General features: G+C 45.7%; 1 protein-coding gene across 4 annotated transcripts in view; it reads right to left on the bottom strand.

Annotated features, from left to right (window-relative positions):
* The window catches only part of LOC135386145 (glutamate-gated chloride channel-like), a 348,962-nt gene that overhangs the window by 130,461 nt on the left and 197,398 nt on the right, over positions 1-21,103 (bottom strand). For all 4 annotated transcript variants that reach the window (XM_064615906.1, XM_064615907.1, XM_064615908.1 and 1 more), the window contains exon 3: positions 4,507-4,608. The gene's annotated coding sequence lies outside the window, so the exon portion shown is untranslated. The remainder of the gene's footprint in view (positions 1-4,506; positions 4,609-21,103) is intronic.

Raw genomic sequence — 21,103 nt, 5'->3', positions numbered from 1 at the left:
TATATTCACAGGGGAGATTTTGCCGTGACTTCTGAGTATTTTCACCAAATTCCATTCGGTAGAAATTGAATTTTCCCAATTCAACTCCGAAATTTGCCAAGTCAACTTCACTTTTTTTTACAGAAACCTGCGCCACTTACTTATGGACTGCCCTGTCTACGAGCGGGAGAGCGAGACCTTGCAGCACGGAATGCATGCAGTCGACCACCGCCACTTTGCCATTGGCAAGGTGCTGGGCCCCTGGTCCAGTAGCGTTCATATGCACCAAGAACAACAGTAACAGTAAATGATGACGATGAGATGGGGTGTTTCACCGCGGTGGTGCGGTACCCTACCACATTGCACGTGGAACATTATGTGAAGATGAGGAAGGATGAAAATACAAGAAAGAACTAAAGCGTTTGGAGCAATCCAGTGGGCGACAGGAAGTCCATGAACAGGTGAAGAACCCGACGATGGAGCACAGGATCTTCATAGGGGCCAATGAGCGCAGCTAAGGCGAGCGGCCTCTTGCTGATACTCATATGCACCAAGGTCTCCGTCACTTTTGGGATTTCCTGTCATCAACAGCCCTCTCTGCCCTGCTTTGATCACCTGAATCATCATCTCTCGCTATCTACAAATGGCACTGGGGCAGCGCCCAGTCTGCTGGCCGACATCAGCCCCATCTCGTCATCGTCTCTTTATGTGTGTGTGTGTGTGTGTTGACAGAAACAGAAAGTGCATGCCGGATTTACCGGACAGATCAACACAGGGAGGCTATTTTCGGTGAATGTCGAGATAACTCGATGCGTCGAGAACTGTGAGCGGGAGGCGCTTATTGGGCTGCGGGGAGCACCATGGTCCGCGCTGTCCAATAGACGCGTTCCGCTTACTTTCCTTGGCGGATCAAGTTATCTCGACAATCAGCCAGCATAACCTCCCTGGACAGAGGCGATGGTTGTAATTACCCCACGGGACGCAAAGCCCCCTATCCCGAAGCCACGCAAGCAGGCAGCGGGAGAGTACCGGAGTGCAGACGGGAAAGTTTTAATCCGTAGCCAACGAAGGTTGATAAACGAAGTCGCCCTAATTCAGCCGAAGTTACTCGTCATGGCGCTGCAGCACCCACGGAGATATTCAATCATACACGCGCTCTTCTCAATTAATTCCAGGTAAAAAAGAAAAGAAAACACCGCAATGACAGTGATCACGCAGAAATTGTTTCGCTAAGCTACGTTATTCCAAGCACTACGGCGTAGCGCTCTACAAAAGTTCACCCGTGGAGGCATGCAGCAGTTACTCAATGGAAGTGGGGCACTGTGTTGCATACACAGAAAGCTGTAAAGGCGATTCAGCCCTGGCCTAGTATATTTCAAGTGATGGAGCTACGTTCCCAATACGATATTTACGAACCGCATACTCAATACAATCAATATGGTGGTGTTACTACACGGGGGGGGGGGGGGGGCGGACAGCGGGGTTGGTGCCCCGCGGTCTGCCCATGGGGATCAGAGCCCCCCCCGGCCCGTTAGTTCGGGACTCCTCCACTCTCCCTTCACCCCGCGGCGTTGACATGAACCCATGGCGAAACGAAAAGCGCGACAACGAGATGAAAACACATTTGTCTCTTCGTCTCGCTGTCGCGCTTTTCGTTTCGCGATGTGTCTTCACCAACCTGCTCAACATTCTACACTCTTAACATGAACCCAAACGTTTGTGAGATTCGAGGGTGGGCGCCCGCGTTGTTTCGCGACAGGCGAGGGTGAGAAGCATCAAGAGACCAGGGTTATCTGCGGAAGCATCTGAAACTTCCAGCTCGCCAGGCTCACCTGCCGGTGTTTCACGTAACAATGGCAACGCCTACAGTCCGTTTGTGGTCGGCAGGCCCATTGGTTCGGGCCCATCAACAGCTATTACAGGAGACGTTCTGGGGCCGTCTTTGCACGTCTATATGGCCGTCAATATAGCTATCGACACAGTGCATTCATCCCTGTGCATTTGGTTCCCTCTCGGAATGTGGGATCACGTGACGCGAGTTCAAAAGTGCTTGACGGGAGAGGTTGGCAGCACTTATTTGTACGAGTTCTATAAAGGAGATGCAGGTCGCCTTCAACTTCGCAGAGACATTATAATGGACATTGTAAAGGAGCGTGTCGTGTCGCAACCCTCGCTTCATTTCAGGTCGTGAAACAGTTTCTCTCGAGAGAGGAGGGCGAACTACTAAGGACGCTACTTCCAGAAGTTGTTATACATCTTCGAACAGTACTCACAATACCTCTGACCATTTAGACAGCCATGTTGACGTATAGCATATTCTAATGCGAAAGCTTGCGTCGCTATATTTCTTCTATCTTGCGGAGTTGATTTGTAAGACTTTTGTGATGATTGAGCTTGCACAAATGGATCGTCGTGGGCCACAGGAACTTCGTCCGGTAAGTCCGCGACGTGTTACGTGGGCAAATTGCAAGAGGTTTGCCTGCACACAGCTTGTATTATACGCATTTTATAAAGAGAATTGAGAGTCGCACTGTGCCTTCCTCCTAGTACGCGGCGATATTTGAACTTACTGTGAAGTGCGCCCCATATCATTTTGTAATATCTGACACCGAAATTCCAAGCAGCCAGAGCGGAACCTGGGCATTCCTCAACACGGCTGCTCGAGCACGGTGCATGCCTACATTCTTGCAGCACAAATTTCCTGCGCTTCCCGGCTTAATTACGACCGTACGTTTTCCCGCTGACAGCCCCTGGGGACTTTCTCGAATTTTAATTATCTGTTTTATTTGACGGATAATATATTGATTCTACTGCATTTACAAAAGAAAAGGGAGGTACAATTATGCAGGACGTCTCAATCAGATGTCACAAAGTCAATGAACACAACTACGGAAGCGAAGAATCGAATGAAAGCGACAGCAGGTTGGTCACGTGACAGCGCTGGTTTTATGACCGCGACGCCTTTAGGATATTAAAAATTGTAACTAAAATTTGACGTTCATGAACTGGAACTGGCACGTAGAATACAACCTTATTACCTGTATTACATAGTCGTGCCCTTGTCGAGAGTTATAGCGGAACAAAACAATTGTACACGGCGCAGAATACCTGCCGGTGTTGCTGCGATGACAACGTACCTCTCGGTCGCGCCTTCCTCTACGAGATTGAAAAGGAGAATTCGCCCAACTGCATGGGTGGAAGCACAAAAGAACATGGCTTGCTTTGCTCCTCTTGGTACAGTTCACAACCATTGGCTGCGCTCGACCGACTAGACCCTTGTCTATTAGACTTGGGGAAGCCGCTGGGCAGTTTGTCCCACGTTTGGTATCCCAGCTAACCTTTGAAAGAAGCTATACGTGAAGTAGAAAAAAGACAATCAGATTTCAGCAACCCAATTCAGGATTGATAACGTACTCTGTTTAGGGAGTTATTATTAGAGTGCTAGTTTGTTGCAATTATTAGTTTTATGTGCAAAGCAGTGATGGATATATGGGTAGAGGTTGAGTTGAACAAAGGAGATTCTATGAAGAAAGTATAATTTCACTTTCCTGAAACCTTCACTTCCACGCGGATATGTAACATGCACATGATGGAAACTTTTCAATCATTCATGTAACATGATCTTCTTGAATTCCGGGGCCTTGTGATACTCCGGTTACTATTATTCCTCTACACCAAACTTAAATATAAATCTATGATACGCCTTGTGTGTAAATCTACTCCCAATGAATATTATAAATCTGCTAATAATAACACATAAACCACGTTCGTGCGATACGATTTATTCAAAGAGGACCAGGAAGGGATATGCTCGTAGGAGCTTATTGTCTGCGGTATCACGGCCTCATTCCGTTTATAAACTACGGAGCGTAGTATTGGAAAAACTACAGGATGCATCGAGGTACGCTTTGAAACTGTTTGAGCAGCTTGAAACAGGATGCTCCCTTTTTCTTCATGTTCGACAAGAACAGAACAGAACTGCAAACAGTTCCGGCAAAGGACGCACCATCATCTCGAAATAAAGTTGTTGTTTTTGTTGAGACCGTTTTGGTATAGGACGTAATGGGTTGCATCGCTCGCTCAACATCGTCAAAATGCATCAGGGTAGTTGCTGAAAGTGGTCTCGCGGTTTCTAGTGATGTTATGCACGTGCAAACATCCTAAAAAAACAGTCGTGATTCTGATATCAGGCTCTCCCGCGACACTTTTATGAAGCAACGAAGTCGTCAGGATTACAAAAAAGAAAAAAAGAAAAGAAAAAGCGCGCGAAAGTAGAAAATTTTTGTTACTCGTCTTTCCGTCGCAACGTGCATAAATAATCCAGGTGGATCCCCGTCAAACGACGTTCTGTACACGTTGTTATGTCGGTCGCGATCTCCGTTGTGCGTAAGGTGCACTGGACTCGCAATAAATCTACCGAGGATACGGTTATGTAACCGACCTATTCTAGAAGAAGCACTTCTAGGTCATCTACTGGTGGGCTGACGGTTTCGTCGTATGCGCTCTCAAGCTGCAGAAGAGACATACCGTCAAAGAAGAGGCTTCGCAAGAACAGCCGCCGGCCTGGGAGCATGCCCCATCTTCGGACGCCGTCAGGCAACCCACTTCCCTCGCTGCGGTACTTGTAGCCTAGGTTTTAGGGATAGAAAAGACACAAAAGGTTACACATTACGTACCGCCAGAGCAGCAAGCGACATGACACGTAACTCTTAGGGCTGCGCGAAATAGTAATTTTAAAGGCTCAGCGAATACGAATCGAATACGAGTCAATAATTATACACCCAAAGCAAGTACGAAGCGAATAGTTATGTAGCCGTACCGAACACATATCCAGCATACATACACAGCATTTTCACATTACATATGCATACGGATCTTCGCATGAAGCAGCGTTCATTTTGCTGTACATGGCCTTGTCGCGTTTTTGGGCTTGCGAGTTCAACTTCGAAACCATTCGACTATATTTGGTTTGGAAAAGACATCGCTTCGATTGGAAATTCGAATATAGCATTCCATATTAGATTCGGAATTCGAATGGAATACACAAGTAGTCCCTTAGTCCAAAATCCAAATACTCGCTGAGCCTTAGTAAATGTACCTTAATATTACCGTTGATTTTGTAAAACGCAGCACCTCGTTCACCACCTTATAACGAACGATGTCGCATTTAAATCAATTTCCTATCAGAAGACATCTTTCACACAAATGGCACCACATAGCGAGAGAGATAGAGAGAGAGAGAGAAACCATACATCCTTTCAGAACAAGCAGCCGTATACTTGACGTGCTCCGTGTCTCTTGTCACAGAATATTTCGAAACTAAAATCATCTCCGAATTCACTCGACCACGAGGTGAAGCCGCGAGGATCAAAGAAGAGGCTCTCGCGACACGTAATCGGCTTATTCTTGGAGGATGATACATTTCTGTATATTTTCTTTCCTTTTTTCTTCCTCTCTTCTTGGTGAAAGCCGTCGATGCGTGAAAGCCATCGCCCCGCCGTGGCGAAAGAAAAAGAAAAAGAACTAGGACGAATAAACAATAAAGACAAAAGAAAGAACAGTATCGGCAGGTTGGTACGCAATATATATTGCGTTGAATTATCTAGTCGTGTGTGTGATGTTCTTATATGGGTAGATATGCTGTACGGATACCTTATCTGTTTCGAAGTTCATCGTATGTGGAAGACGGATTATAGTAGAAGACATTATTAACATGTTTCTAGTGCAACGGAAAGAACTCCGTGGCGCGTAACTTTCTCTTCAGTCCTAGGGTTTTCTGAAGTGAAAGGTGCTTCATGAGTTCTGTCGGTGCGCCTGGCGAGATGCTACAACTCTTATTTGCCTACGTGTGCGCTTGTCTTAACATCGCACGTTGCTGTGTCAGTTTCCAGGGTAAAGGTTCGGTGCTATTATATTTTGTGAGCTAGTCACTCTTTCCCTTTTTCCCCCAAGTAAAACAAGGAAAATGTCTCTTCTTTCAAAACCTTGGTTGTTTCCGATAGGCTGCATCGCAGCTGAACGGGGAATACCTATCCGTTAAAGTAAACCTTTAGACGCTTATGGCGCTACAATAAGTAGGATACTAAATTGAACAGGACGTAAATCCATTGATAAACAGATAAAAGCAAGATTTGCGTGTCCATATCACTTTATAAAGCCAATCAGCTACATCCTTTAAAGCGTGCTTTGCCTGCATAACTTTAGTGCAGCAATCGAAGCCCGCTTCACATTCTAGTGCAACACAAGAACCTGTTGGGACGCCGCTGAAATAAGGTGCCAAATTCTGAAGTATACGAAGCCAAGTGTGCAGCGGCGACGCTTAGTCTCTGGGCTCAGGATTAATTAACCCATCGAGGAGAAATGTGTTTTGTGGAACGGTTAGATTTATTGCGAGCCCATGTCAAACTGTCGCCAGACAGTAACGTTCGCAGCGCCTTATTATTGGTCCGCGTTCACACAAACGTCCATTGCACGCTGTCGCATAATAAACAGGTAGACAGAAGGCATCTTCCTCCCTTACTTACATCATACTTTCCGCGTTTCTATAATTCGCTTCACGTGTACTACTTGCTTTTCCCCTATGCGCGATGCGAAATACAGACAACTTGTCTTCGTGTGAATGGGGGGGGTATCGAAAAAAGAAAAAGGGGAAAGGTTAGTCAGGCGGAATGGGATGGAATGTTAAACTATATGACACGGCAATGAATGACCTGGTCGCAAATAGCCATAGCAAGGTCACTATAAGCTTCACAATGGAAGGGATATTATAGAAGTAACTCCACAGTGCCAGACTGGAACAATGACAGCCGTTTTTGACGTGAAAACGTCTGCAAGTTGCCAGATGAAAATTTACGGTGCAACAAAATTATAACGAATTTCGTAACGCGATAACTCGGTGAGTAATAAACCTGTAGCAACCAAGTGGCCAATTCCAGATAGCTTACACGTGTAAGATTCTAGCTAATAATGTCACTGCGGCACCTGACGCAACCTGTGGGTGTGGCGGGCGCCTGAGAGAGAGACGGTACTACAGTGGCACGTGTACCTTGCCTGCAGCCTATCTCGCGAACGAGTGAAGGCAGAACGCCGACTGAGGTGTCGTTGGAAAGCGCTTTGGACTTGAGAGTATCAGATTCGACAACAATAACCAAAATCTCATGAATCTGGAAAGTTGAAATATCAAAATTTAGCCAGAATGTCGGCATATATGAAACTAAAATATAATCCGAATAGAATGCAACGGCAATTAGACGAAAGGGCAGCTCGAGAGGAACCCAGAAAGCATCCAAAGTCCAGCACCGAGCGATCAAGAAAGCTACGGGAGTGCCGAAGGAGATTAGCGGTGGAGGCAAATTCGACTGCCGGTGCGCACATCGAGCCCTTACCTTCTACCAGCGGGGCAACATAGACCCGTGCGAGTGTGAAAGTGACCTACAAAAATGGAGGGCAGTGGGGGGGCTCAGCACCGTGGAGGAGTCAGAGCCGAGCAAGGGAATCGGAGGTCGTAACGTTTTCGTGTAAAACAATAATGCTTGGCCACGACTAAGCCCATTTTTGCTTTCGACAACAGTATAACTGGGACCGTCCCGATCGATACCGTAGCTGTGGCCCCGTTTTACTCCTCGTTTATCACCGGCAATAACGCAACAAAAAAAAAAAATCCGCCGCGAATTAGTGAAGAAGTTTCTGTACAATTTGATGTAATGCATGGCAAGAGCAAACGCCACATGCTGAGAGTATGCCAAAATTTCCCCTCTGGAAACCGGAGAAAAAGTCATATGGGGCAAATCCAATCAGGGAGCGCCTTTTGGCGACTGACTGGCTAGCGGACGGGCGAAGTATGTGATTGGCTTGTGGAATGTCAATCCTGGGTTAGCGTCGAACGTGTTCGTACAGCCAGGAACCGTGTGACACCGTGTTCCACGCGACATGGTCCCGTCAGTGCTCACACTGGTAAGCGAAATTCGACGTATTTACCTAAGACTTTTCACGTAGTGTACTGCGGTGCGAACGTGAAGCAGGTGGGCTCGGAGACGGAACAACCTGCGCTGCGCTCCCATTGGTACGCCTTGCCTACGTCATCATGATGTTGTCATCGCTGGGGCTACCTTGGATGCTACGGCAGTGCGAATCTTTAAGACTCGTTTATAGATATGAAACGAGTAGAGGCGAGCTCTATCCAGGGACAGACAAGTTACCTGTTGTCATCTCAGTTTATTTAATATGTAAGCAGCTTCTGGAAGAAAAACTCGGCCAAGTAGACAGTGAAGGCGATGTGATACATTACCGTAGCGATCTCATACACACGTTTCAGGATGCGATACTCCTTTTAAGTATTTCTCTAGGGAAGCGTTCGTATGCAGGAACTTCTGGAAGATTCTGACATACGCGAATATGAGTGAGCGGGTTAGAACATCAGAGCCCCGGGCAACCGTTGCTCTTGTGGTTATTTCTCTTTTCGCTGTAGACGCACAAAGCACATGCAGACCAGTCCACGAGAGCTACATCTGCTTTCATCGCGCAAGGTTGTAACTGCTTTGGCTGAAGCATAAACCTCAGGTTGGGAACCTCGGTTCTTTTACTGTTCGAGATACTGTTCAGGGCTCCCCACCAAATGGTTTTGCTTTTGTTTGAAACTAGCTTAACTGGATCGCTGTATTCTCCACTTTTCGACTATAACCGCTTTGTATTTGATAGGGTATTACCAAAATCAATGCATCACCATTAATTCCATTCCCTTATGCTTCACCACATAAGCTGTCAAGACCACAGCCTCCACATGCCGTCTATACATACGCCGTCGGTGTGCCACATGTGCTTAGCAGTTCCGTGCCGAAACTACGACTTACAACCCATTCCTACGGTCTATCGACCCATTGATGGAGTTTGTCATCGCTTGCCACCGCAGCCGTAAAGAAGAATCCCTTCTCCACGTCCGCCTACGACTCAATATTGCCCGTACACCCCCACTTCTCTTCAAGATGGGTCGGCTAAATTCACCGAACTGTAATGTCTGTGGAGTGAAAGCTGACATCCCACACCGCCTCCTGTATTGCCAGCAGCACCTTCAACATAGGGACACACACCGTTGCCGTCTGCTCCAGATTGGCTGTAACGACTTTTCGTTGGCCGCTCTTCTTGCACCCAAACCAGTGGGCTGTCACTGCCGCTCTCCTCGGTTTTCTCCGAGTCTCAGGACTCGTGAACTGCATGTAACGTTGTGCTAGTGTTTATTCTCTTCTTTCTTTCTTTCCTTTTCCTTTCTGTTTGTTTCCTTTTTCTTTTCTTTCCTTTTCTGATTCCCTCATTTTTCTTTTTCCTTTCTTTCTTTTTCGTTTTCCCCTTCCCCCTTTTTTTTCCGGAATAGCAAGCCGCCTCTTTGCATGGCTAACCTTTCCTTTCCTTTTTCTTAATAAACATACCTCCCCCCCTCCTCTCAAGACCGTTCAAGACGGTCGCTACAACAACGACAACAACAAAAACATCCATGATTTTAGAGAGAAAAAAATCTTACCAGGAAAAGCACCGCAAAGGATACCGAACGGTGACCGTTTTATAGGCCGCGTATTCAAAGCCACGACCCACCCGTGGGCGGACCACGTTATCAACATCCACGATGACAACGTTGTGGGGCTGTTTCGCCTTTTAAGGCGGTGCATCAGAGCCGGCACTTTGTCGTCTACAATCGAGGGATGGCGCTTGCTTGGAAATGCAGTACCGCTGATGTAACGTCTTCTTTTTGTGTTATTTTTGTTTTCTCTTTGCGCGCGACGGGTCAAGCGAAATCTTATGCAAACATATGACCGCTCGTGCTCACCCATGCCAAGTCCAATACTGTAAACACGCATATCGCGCTCAGCTAGACGGAACAATTAGTGGCGCGGCTTTTGAATGCGCACAGGCTGTCCAGCTGTCTCCTGAACGTCTTCGTCGATCTGTTGCTGTTCCGTGCTGTGTGCTGTGTGTGTGTTGTTGCCTGTCGCTATATTTATAGTAGCTAGAATATGACGTTGTATTTTCCCACTTATCGTCACTACATTCCTTTGTTGTTGATTTGGATCTGTCAAAAGGCAAATTACACCGTTGTGTTTCAGCGCTTATGATACCCAACTTGACGACAGTTACAAATTACGACACTTTGAATCTACTTTGAAGTGTGACGTCAAGCAGGCTCGTCAACAGAAACGTTGAACTGCTATCTTAATCCAACTAGTGGAAGCAACCGTGAACGGAAGAAAATACAATAGCGACTTCGAATATAAAGAATAAAGTAAAATAATAACGAGTAACAAAATAATACATACATAAGAAGAAACATATAGGCAACCGCGTCAGACACGCATGTTTGAGCTACACCTAAATAACTTGTAAATGTGGCGGGGATAATGAAAAATGTGCTTTACTTTCATTTCGGTGCAATTATTTTCGATCCCCTAATCCCGGCTCCCCGGGACGTCTTTCATTGTGGCAGCACCTCTGTAACCCCAGCGCGCGTATATCCGTTAATTAACCTTCTCCCTTAATTGATATTGGTGAATCTCGCAACAGGAAACTATCTCGGTAACTAAGAGCCCGTTAACGATTATGTGTCAGCGCTGTAAAGGAGAAAGCGCTACGTCGGCGCTAAAACACAGAGTTGTGGAACCCAAGAATGCTTGCGAGGTAAGAGACACGAAGAGGCAGCATAAAAAACACGATATAAGGAGCGCAAAATATGCTGGCACACTGGTACTCTTACAATGTACACTCTAAGGGAAGGAAGGTAGAATTTTCTACCCATCTCGGTAGAGCTGTATTGCAACCACATTTCTACTCAAACCAATTTTACCTTTTGGTTATAACTGCAGAGCAGAAACAAACTACAGAGTAGCAACTGTCGTTCTTCCTCATCATGTATTTCTCTCTCTCTCTCTCTCTCTCTGGTTCTACCAGCTTGAATAGGAAGTTCTACTTTTTTTTTCTTAGAGCAAGCGTGAGAGGTGGAGCAAGGGAAAGGGACACTACCGCTCATACCTGCGCAGAAGAAGGCACCAGTGGATTGGCCTCAAATGGTAGAAGTACCGTCGTTCTACCAGCTTGGGTAGGAAATTCTACCCTTTTTTCCTTAGAGTGTATAAGGGTGTATTTTTTTTTTAGTCTCTACAGAATTTTTATTTAAAAAAAAGCTATGAGAGAAAGAGAGAGATACATGATGATGATTATATGGGGATGACTTCCGCTCATTGAGCAGCCATAAAAAAAAAGCTATAACACACACACACACACATACATTGGATGGTGATGGGGTGGGCGACTCACCGCCGCTGAGGCGGTACATTGCCCTATTTCGCGTTGGGAGAGGATGAAGGGATGATGTTGGGGGCTTTCAAAGAGCCGTCGCCAGACCGGTGGAGCACAAGTACTCCGCCAGAAGACGAAGGCCCTGCGTCTGGTGGGCAGCGTTCGACCACGGTCCGAGGATCTTCGCTAGGTTCAACGGCCGCTTGTCAATGCGTTGCATAGAGACTTCCATTAGTGCACGCTCGTGGTGGTATTGCCCACAAGCCACGATGACGTGGCTGAGGTCGCCGTGTACTCCACAAGTGGGGCAGAGGGAAGACAAGGTGGAGCCGAGACGGTGTTGAAAGGCAGGTGTAAGGGCAACGTTGAGCCTCATGCGGTGGAAGAGAGCAGTTAAGGGGCGCGGTAGTCGCGGAGGAAGGACGAGAGAAAGCGTGGGGTCTACATCAGAGAGAAGGGAGCAAGCTATGTCGTGTTCCCACTGAGCCTGCATCTTGGGACCGGTGAGTGTCGAGAGGAGGTGTCTTCGGTCGCCCGACGACATCATTATCGGGGAAAAAGCTGCGTGCTGATGGGCGCTCAATGCGGCTCTGTCTGCTTCTTCGTTGCCGCTGATACCAACATGTCCGGGGATACACTGCAATACTACAGTGTGCCCTGCAATGGTCGCCTTCTTATAAGCTTGCAGGATGTCAAAGACGACAGGACCGAGGGATCCACGTATCCCAAAGCTGGCCACACACTGGAGCGCGGGTCGTGAGTCTGTAAAGACGACCCAGGGCTGAGCTGGACTGGCTGATCTTTTTTGCATAGCAAATAGAATGGCGTAAAGCTATAAAGCTATAAGCTACAAGAGCAGCATATAGATATGTTGTTTTCGCAGTTGAGTTCTACGGCCGGGCGGACGTCCACTGGAAGAGAGTATGTGCCTCCAAGGTGACTAATTACCTTAAATTTATTAATTAGCTTTTTAATTAGGGAATTTCAGGCAACAGCGAGATGGCAGACTGAGAGACTAGAACTAGCATGGTTTTGCTTTTGATCGTTTCTTAGTTTTATAGCAAGGTTTTCGACTCGGGAATGTATGTGTTTCCTGTAGCCGATGAACATGTTCAATAAATGATGAAAGAAGCAAGTCACTGAAATGGTTAGCCACCCGTAGGACAGCCTCAGAACACCAATTGCCATCATGTTAAATAAATTACAATTAAGAAGAAATACATGGGCATGATTTCTTTTTCATTTTTTTCATCATCATGTTTTTTCATTAAGCAAAGATATCCAACTCTGTTTCAAAACACTTTTCAGCAGAAGTGTCTTTTTAAACTCTACTTTAAGAAAGGATTCGAAAGATTCATAAGATTCGTAGATTCGCTGAACCTTCCTTGGATACGGATTCGGATTCGGATTCGGAAAATTCTGAATTCGTCCCATCTCTAGTGATTCTGAAATCTGAACGTCTCGGATTTCGAACATGCGGATTTTTAGCTGTGGAATGTCGGGATACCCCCTAATGTAGAGACCTAGAACTTTGAAGGTATAGATGGTAATTCATGTTATGGTGTAATACGATATTTTCCACCAGCTCCCGTGGCGTAGTGGTTGAGATGATCGCTTTCCACGCCGAGACTGGGAGGTGACACGGGTTCGAATCCTGTCACTGGCTGTGCTGCCTGAGGTTTTCCCTGGGTTTTCCGAACACTTTCCAGACGAACGTCGGCACAATTCCCCTTGAAGTCGGCCCAGGACGCACACTAACCCCACTGTTCCCTGCTGTCCTCTCTCCATCTGTCCACGTCTGTGCGCCGCTCGTAGCCACAGTTGCTTCGCGGTGCTAACACGAAATACAAAAAAAAACAATATTTCCGTGTAATTTGAAGTCGCATTCCAACACCTGCGGTTTTTCCTTCGCTGTACACGTGTTCCCCCCCAGTTACGTACGTGATACATTCGTTAAGCAGTGCAGGTTTTTTACAACTTTTGGGGTTGCAACGATCACAGCATCGTGCGGTTACCAATTTTTATAGCACCAAGATTTAGGTTGCTAGCTTGCAGCTATCGCAGAACGCAGAACTTCGGCTTGCAACGTGCGGAGCATGTGTGCGGAGGTGGCCGTCTGTACCTAATTAGAAGGAATCGTTTTAACCAAGAATAGCTCCATTTGGAGCATGCGCACCGTCTTGTCAGTTGCGACAGGTCACAATTCTTAAGGACAAAACAAAGACCTGCTGAGCTGCAGCTACAGCACAGAACACGGCACCAGCAATACATAGAGACCTTTGAGGGCACGGGAGATGAAACGAAAGAAAGAAAGCTTGTTTGGAAACAGCGAGCAGCAACTCTTGCATTTTGAGGACCTTCCTAACGAGTTGATTCAGGACAGGGGAATGAAGGAAAGCGAACGAAAGATTACCTTTGGGCAGGCGATACGAGTCTACAAGAAAGTTTGCCATAATCCCCCCTCCTTTTTTCGCCAAGACCTTGATCACCTGAACAATAAAGGCACAATAGAGAGGAAGAATTGCCTAATACTGATATATAGTTGTGTTCAAGCTAAGGACGGCATTGCCGGTGCATTTCCCCCCCCCCCCCCCCTGTATTTGACAAGCGGAAGCTAACATGTTGTGCTTGAACTGTTGTATGTAGAATTTCTTCGGGTCGTGTTTGCTTGTATTAAAGGTTACTAACATATTCAGTGTAATCAGAATGAATGTTTATACTTCAGCGCCAGAGATGCCGTTCTTGGGGTGAGCACGACTATAGCGATATTCTCCGAAGATGGTTCATTGGAGTAGCTTCTTTTGAGAACTTTTGCGTTTTAAAATTGATGTTTTTAAAAGAAAAATAACTACAGTCGGACCTCGTTTTATGAACCCTCGATATACGAATTCCCTCAACTTACGAACGGCTCCACAGGGAACCAAACTTTTTCCGTGTATTTTGACCTCGTTTTACGAACCCTCGATATCCGAACTATGAACGGATTATTAGGGAACGGACCCAAAGTAGCCAAGCCATTCTGACCTCGATATACGAACGGGCGTTACGAACGTACAGAGGACAGGCCAATGGACCGGAGGATAATGAAAGTTCCTCAGTACATACTGCCAAGGTCAAAGATACAATGTCCCAACGTCACTACGTTCCACAAACATGATTCACCATTTCCTGAAAGAATAATTCAGGCGTTTACAGCCGAACGGTTGTGAGTTTGGACCAGGTCTCCGAGATGGAAACATCTTGCCGTTCCAAGAGAAGGCGTTCAGTCCTGACAGCCGGTGACAAACGTAATATTTGCCGTTGGAAACAATCTCATTCGCGCGCGATATGGTACTTTGAGGACCGGGTAGATGAGTCAAGTGTCAGACTTCTGTCATCTCTTCTAAACAGGATAGACCCTGCCGAAAGTATGGTGCAAAGCACAATTACGCAGTATTTTCAAAAATAAAACCTATTCAAATCAATTTCCCGTGTTTTTGTGAGGTATTTGTGCACCGCACTCCTCGGACCTCGATTTACGAATACCTCGATTTACGAACGATTTTCTGAGAAACGAAGGGTGTTCGTAAAGCGAGGTTTGACTGTATACATTCATTCTCAGCCGTCACTTTCAATATTCATGCTGAAAGAGGCACTGAACTCCAAGCAGTAATGGAAGGTAGCTCTCCCTTAGTAGACGGTGGACCTGGCTGTGCACTCCCTACCTCGCCATTCTGTACAAACTATGATGTATTACATCTGGGCTGCAGTGTGGGGAAACCTAATAAACGTTGTGGGAACGCAGCTTGAATGCCGTATGGAAAGTACTGTAGCCCTGTTTTTATTACGTCACGTTCATCATATAAAGCAGGCGCCAGAAACAAATTACACACTGGCGCTGAGAAAAGCATTTGAGAATTGCACCTAATATAAAGGACAAAGCAGAGCGAGAGAGAGAAAGAGAGGTAAAAGAGAAAGATAAATGGAGAAGTCGGCCCCGCCAGTGCAGCAAGCTGCTGCAGCACACGTGTTGTGTTTGTCAAACCAAGACTCTAATCAGTTTCTACATATATTGTGAGCGTTTCGAGCGCCGGCTCTCAAGGAATACAGTACAAAAATATTATATACAGGGTGTTCATTTTTATCCGTTACATTTTTTTTTATATTAAGAAAAAGCAATGAGCGCGGCATGGCCTCAGAGAGAATATGTAACTACGAGATGACGACTTACCTAAAATTCATTAATTAACTCTGTAATTAGGGCATTCCGGGCAAAAGCGAGATAGCAAGATGGGAGACAATCCTTACTGAAAGCCATCCGACTTTCTTTAAATGATGAAGCGCGCACGTGCGCTGAAACCCGTCCCCGAATTTGGCATGGGAATAAGCCGAAGCCGAAACGGAAACCGCGCTGGTTGGGAACGCATCTAGGACATTCCATGTTAGAGGTGTACGTCCTTTGCGGCGATGGAGAAAATTGGAGTATAGTTGCTCAGCTGCTGGCTGGTGGTGCGCTTTGCCGTCCGGATAAGCCTCCGTCGCCCGCCCCTCCCCCCTTTTTCCCATTTTCGCCTTTCCTTCCTTGTTTTCTTTTCTTTTTCGTCTAATAAATATATCTACCCCCTCCTTTAGCGAGGATTATGAGCATCCTGAGCATCCTGAGGAGAGCTGTTTTGGTTCGAGCTCATTTCCATAGCCAAGTTCGGAGACGGATAGTTCACAGCACGTGCTCGTTTGATGGTCTTTAATAGAGTCACTAAAATGACTCTAGTAGTGTTGCGTAGTGTTAGTAGTGTAGTGTTAGTAGTGTAGTGTTGCGTAGTGTTAGTAACAATAGCGTAGTGTTAGTAGTAAAAAGACTCTAGCTTTAAAAGACAGAATGGCTCTCAATGAGGATTGTCAATGAGGAGCCCTGTCGACTTGTGTTTTTGCTGTCCCTACCACCACTTGAAGCTCCAGAAAACGACACCATCAGCGTATCAACGTGGAGTTTGAGTTAAGAAAGAAAAATATGGTGGTGGGGGCCTCCTACAAGACAGAGGAGCCGGCTACTCGAAAACACTCGAAAATAATAATCAGTAAGTCTAAAAAGTTACAGGCGCTGCAATGTCCACAAGAAATGTCATTAATGCAGCTGTCGCACGCTGTCTAAGATCCCTCGGCCATTCTCCGAGGAGCTTCACTAAGTCAAGAGGACGGTGGTCCGGTCTTTCCAAGGCGGGCTCTGAGGTCATTACGTTGGACACTGTATATCTGGAGCAGTTAGTTAATATGCTTTCAGTGTTCTCCACATCATCACACGTGAGGCAGTTCGGCGAGTTTACCTTTCCCAAAGGACTCGGAAGACAGAAGCGTAAATTCGAGTCGACTGTGGCTAGCAAGCTGGACTCCGCGTCAACCAACCATGTGCGTCTTCAGGCGTCGTGACGTAAGTTACGAAGCATTCTCTTAGCGTCCGACTCCGTGAAGTATACAGGGACCTGCAGCTCCTTTTCGGGGAATGCCTACGTGAGCTGGGATCCGCTTCATAACGATGTCATGCCCTCTTTGAAACAGCAGAATGATATCCGCATACGACGTCGTGGGCAATAGGTGCTAGACTGCAGTCGGGGAGGAGGGCTAATAATAATAATGTTAAAAGTGGTAAGGTAGGACCACGGAGCGGAAATAATAAAATAATGATTAGGAAAGTGGGAGAATTAAATCATCCATATTCCTGTGCCATATGGCACAGGATGGTATGCGGTATGGTAATGGTATTGCGGGAGTAAGGGTGTGAAAATGTGAATGAATTAAAAGAAAAAAGTATAGGAGTTGTGGGTGGGGAAGGAAGTAGAGGGGAGAGCGGAACCACAGTCATGGGGACACATCTTTGCGATAGTGGTTTACTGTAAGCGTATGTTTATTCGCGATGTATTAATTTTGGCGAATCGCGCATTCAGTCATTTGCGAAATAATTCGCGAGTATCTAATTTCGCGATTCCAAGGTTGTTTCCTTCCGCGGGATAAACGTCGAGCTGTGTTCGCGAGTAAAATTTTTCGCGATTTTTCAGCGGTCGCGAAATTCGCGAAAATTAACACGTCGCGAATAAAAATACGTTTACAGTATTTAACATAAAGCATAATACATGGAAAATGCACTGAGTATTATACAGAGATTCAGTAAAATTGGCAATCTGTTACAATGTGTTATACAATATTTATAAGAGGAGTTGTGCATATACATGTTATTAAGGTTTTATTAATATGAAAGAATAAATAAAATATATATATGTGATAATAGTATGGGTTAGTAAGTAAGAGTAGAGTTTATTGGTACTAAGGATAAACAGATACAGGTGCTTTTCTGGACGGGTTTATTCTTGACACGATTTAGTAGAATTCCCAGCAAGCTTGCCCGCGAGTCAGTGAATATCACTTACGAGAGACCAGTTGGAGGAGAACCAATGTGACGAAGCGCCAGCAGAATCTCGTGAAGCTCCGCAGCAGTCGATGATATTTGATGGGACAAGCGAGCACTCAGTTGAACATGTTACTGTGGCGTGACGACAGCACATGTAGATCCCGCGTTCTGAGTGTCATCCACATCGTTACACCAGCTTGCTTGGTGTTTTAGTGCTTCGTTCACTGCTATCCCGCCTTTGCCCTTAATTCGTTAATCATAAAGAATTGAGTATTGAACTTTATGCAACCAGCCACCTTGTAGTTACATACTGTCTTCGAAAGGATGTCTGCGTGGCCGTAGAACCCACCTGCAAAAATGGCGTCCGTCTAGCTTTCGTAGCTTTTTTTTTATAAAAAATATGTAACCGGTAAAAATGAACTCCCCCGCGTATATCTGTATTTTCTAATAGGATGATTCAAATCGTTAAGAGTAGTTGAAGCAAAACATAAATGTTGAGATTTACGAAGTGTCGTGCATAGCGGTGTTAATCTAAGAAGAGGAAAAACCTATGAAGAAAAACTTTAAGAAGAACTTCCAAAAACCGCATATATCAAATAAGGTCGCATCTGAAACTGTCACATGTGTACAGAGCCCCGTGTAGTGCCTGATATTCCACTAAGCACATAAAGCAAAGCGCAAAGCTTTTCTTTTTTCTTTCTTCTTTTTTTTCTTTGCTGTTGTTTCTCCAACGCGGACTTTCCACCATGTAGTTTTCTTTTCCTATATGTTTGATTTCCAACAATGTTTCTTCAATATGGTTTCCGTTTCACTCATTGCGTCTTCTAGCAGCCGGCATCCACGTTGATGCAGCCACCTTCTTTATAGTATTTGTATTTTCACTAATTCACGCAATGAAAGTAAAAACGCGCACGTTAGTTTTGCTCATCCCGCTTCCATGAACGAAAAGAAAGCTCTTCTGTGAACAGAATGAAAGGTGGTACGCACAGACAGCAAGTGGACGCTCCATCAGACACCAATCACGAACAGAGAGAGGCACGGCAAAAAGGCGTCTAATCCCTGCCAACAACACTCCCAAACAAGATATCTTCTTCACTTCGAGACACGAAGCAGATTACGCCCAGTCCATCACACACTTTCTCTCCCCCATATAATTATCGGAACAACACCGACAACACGGGCGTTGCAAAGTCTATTTTGGGAGCATCCAAGAGTGATCGAAAACGAACTATACACTTCCTGGACAGCCGGTTGGCTTCCTCCAACAATATTTTTTTTAAAGGCGGGTTGCCCTCGCAGCACAGGAAGTAACTAATCCCAGAGTTGCGCAGAAAAATGAATTAGGGGTATAGTTGTTTTATGTGCGGGAGCTAGCTCGCTGGTCTGAAGAATGCCGTATAGATATATTACAAAAAGAAAAGCGGTTTTTCTAACCTGTAATCAAAATTGACTCAGGTGTTTGTTAGTCATCACTGAGATTAATCAATGCTTGTTCGGTTGTTCCTCACACAGATGCTGAAAAGACAAGTATATCAACTTGGACGTAAGCGTACTGATACTGCAGAGGTGAATAACGTGGAGCAGCCTGCGTTTTAGTTGAGGGCATGCGATTCAAGAAAATAATCTAATTTCTAGTAGATGATATACATAGTGCAGAAAATACGTGAACTTGAGGACACGTAAAAGACGAACACACAGGAAGGCTTCGGAGCCTTCGTGTGTGTTCGTCTTTTACGTTTTTTTTTTTCGTGTTAGCGCCGCGAAGCAACTGTGACTATGAGCGGCGTACAGATGTGGACAGATGGAGAGAGGACAGCAGGATGGAGTGGGGGACGGGGGTATTAGTATGCGTCCTGGGCCGACTACAGGGGCAATGCGCCGCCGACATTCGTCTGCAAAGTCTTCGGAAAACCCAGGGAAAACCTCAGACAGCACAGCCGGCGGTAGGATTCGAACCCACCACCTCCCAGTCTTTAGCGCGTCCTTGGCTACCACCAGCGAGCGGGTTACACCCAAGGTTACACTCAAGGTTACACTCAAGGTCACACTATGAATGTTCACCAGCTAGCCGCTATCCCCTCACTTGTCGTAGACGATAAACGTTACGAACTTATGGATACATAAGTCTTTGGTGACTTCGTCCACCCAGTGATGACGTATGAACGGCTTTTACGAATGTAAGTCCCAAAAACATTGTAGACATTGGTGCAGACACAAAGTTTTGAAACATTGGGTGCTTTGTGCGTGTTTGCTGTTGAACTCGTTGTGTGGTTTATGACTACTCAGGTGCGTGTGTGATATCTCATTTGCGTGTATCATGTGTGTGTGTGTGTGTGTGTGCCTCATCTTTTTCATCGTCATCCCACTGATATACTAACCCACATGCACTCATGTAGTTGTTGTTGTTTATGACAACTCTGTGTTTGTAATCTTCCTCTTCTTCAGCCAGTAATCGTTTGTGTCGGAATGATCACCGTCGTCATCGTTCGAAGAGTTTTTTTTTTTTTTTTTTTTTCATCAATGTAACTGGTGCAAGTGATGTGCAGTTGCTGACAACACAATAGTGAAGTCGAGATCTACATTTCAGTTTTCCTTAAAATCAATCAGGCTGTGCCTTCAAGTCCCCAAAAGCGTATCGGCAATTCTGCTATTGTTTCCGCATTTAACTTGGACACAAAATGTTGCGTTACTTTAGTGTAATGCAATGCTGATGTGATATTTGCAGTGCAGCATTTGATGTGCAGTGTTCGTGACGCGTTGGAAGCGAAATTCACCAAAGAAATCCTGGGGATATTCCAATATATATTATCCCTCGAGACTTCAAACAACAACCAACCGAACAGCAGCAAATACACGGGTACATACTATAATGATGGGTCAGAAAAATTACCACTTCATATGCGGTTCACTACCCCAGACTTTGATTTGATTTGATTTGACTTTACTGGCGCAAGGATATCAAAGATCATGCTGCGCCGAATAATTTTGTTGAGTTACTCTACATTGGGTCCAGTTCAGTCAGGTATTTGCATTATCAGAGACTATTAATTTCCTATGCCCATTGTCAGATCTGAGACTGTGTATGTTCTCATCATGCTGCAGAGCCCACATCATTGTGGCACTGGGTAAGGACAACCCAGCTCGCTACCGGCCGAATGGTGCCAAACGTGTGGGCAGGTCGCAGCAAAGTTAGTATGGGGTGATGTGTAATGTACATAGAAGATGATCTGTGGTTTAATAAAGTATATGGTTGAGTATGAATATAACATGTCGCAACGAAAAGCCACGGAGCTTTGATGTACCACCAGGCGAGGGAGTCACCAATATTCCTCTGTTTCATTGTGAAACTTCGGAGGTACATCTGGCGAGGGGCTCATCGAACCCTCTACCCAGAGGGATTCCGAGGGTGCCCCCCGCGAGGGAGTCACCTATATTCCTCTGTCCTTCTGGACTTCGGGGCAC

This window comes from Ornithodoros turicata, chromosome 2, assembly GCF_037126465.1.
Source record: "Ornithodoros turicata isolate Travis chromosome 2, ASM3712646v1, whole genome shotgun sequence".
Lineage (NCBI taxonomy): Eukaryota > Metazoa > Arthropoda > Arachnida > Ixodida > Argasidae > Ornithodoros > Ornithodoros turicata.
This window is presented reverse-complemented; position numbering and strand designations above follow the sequence as displayed.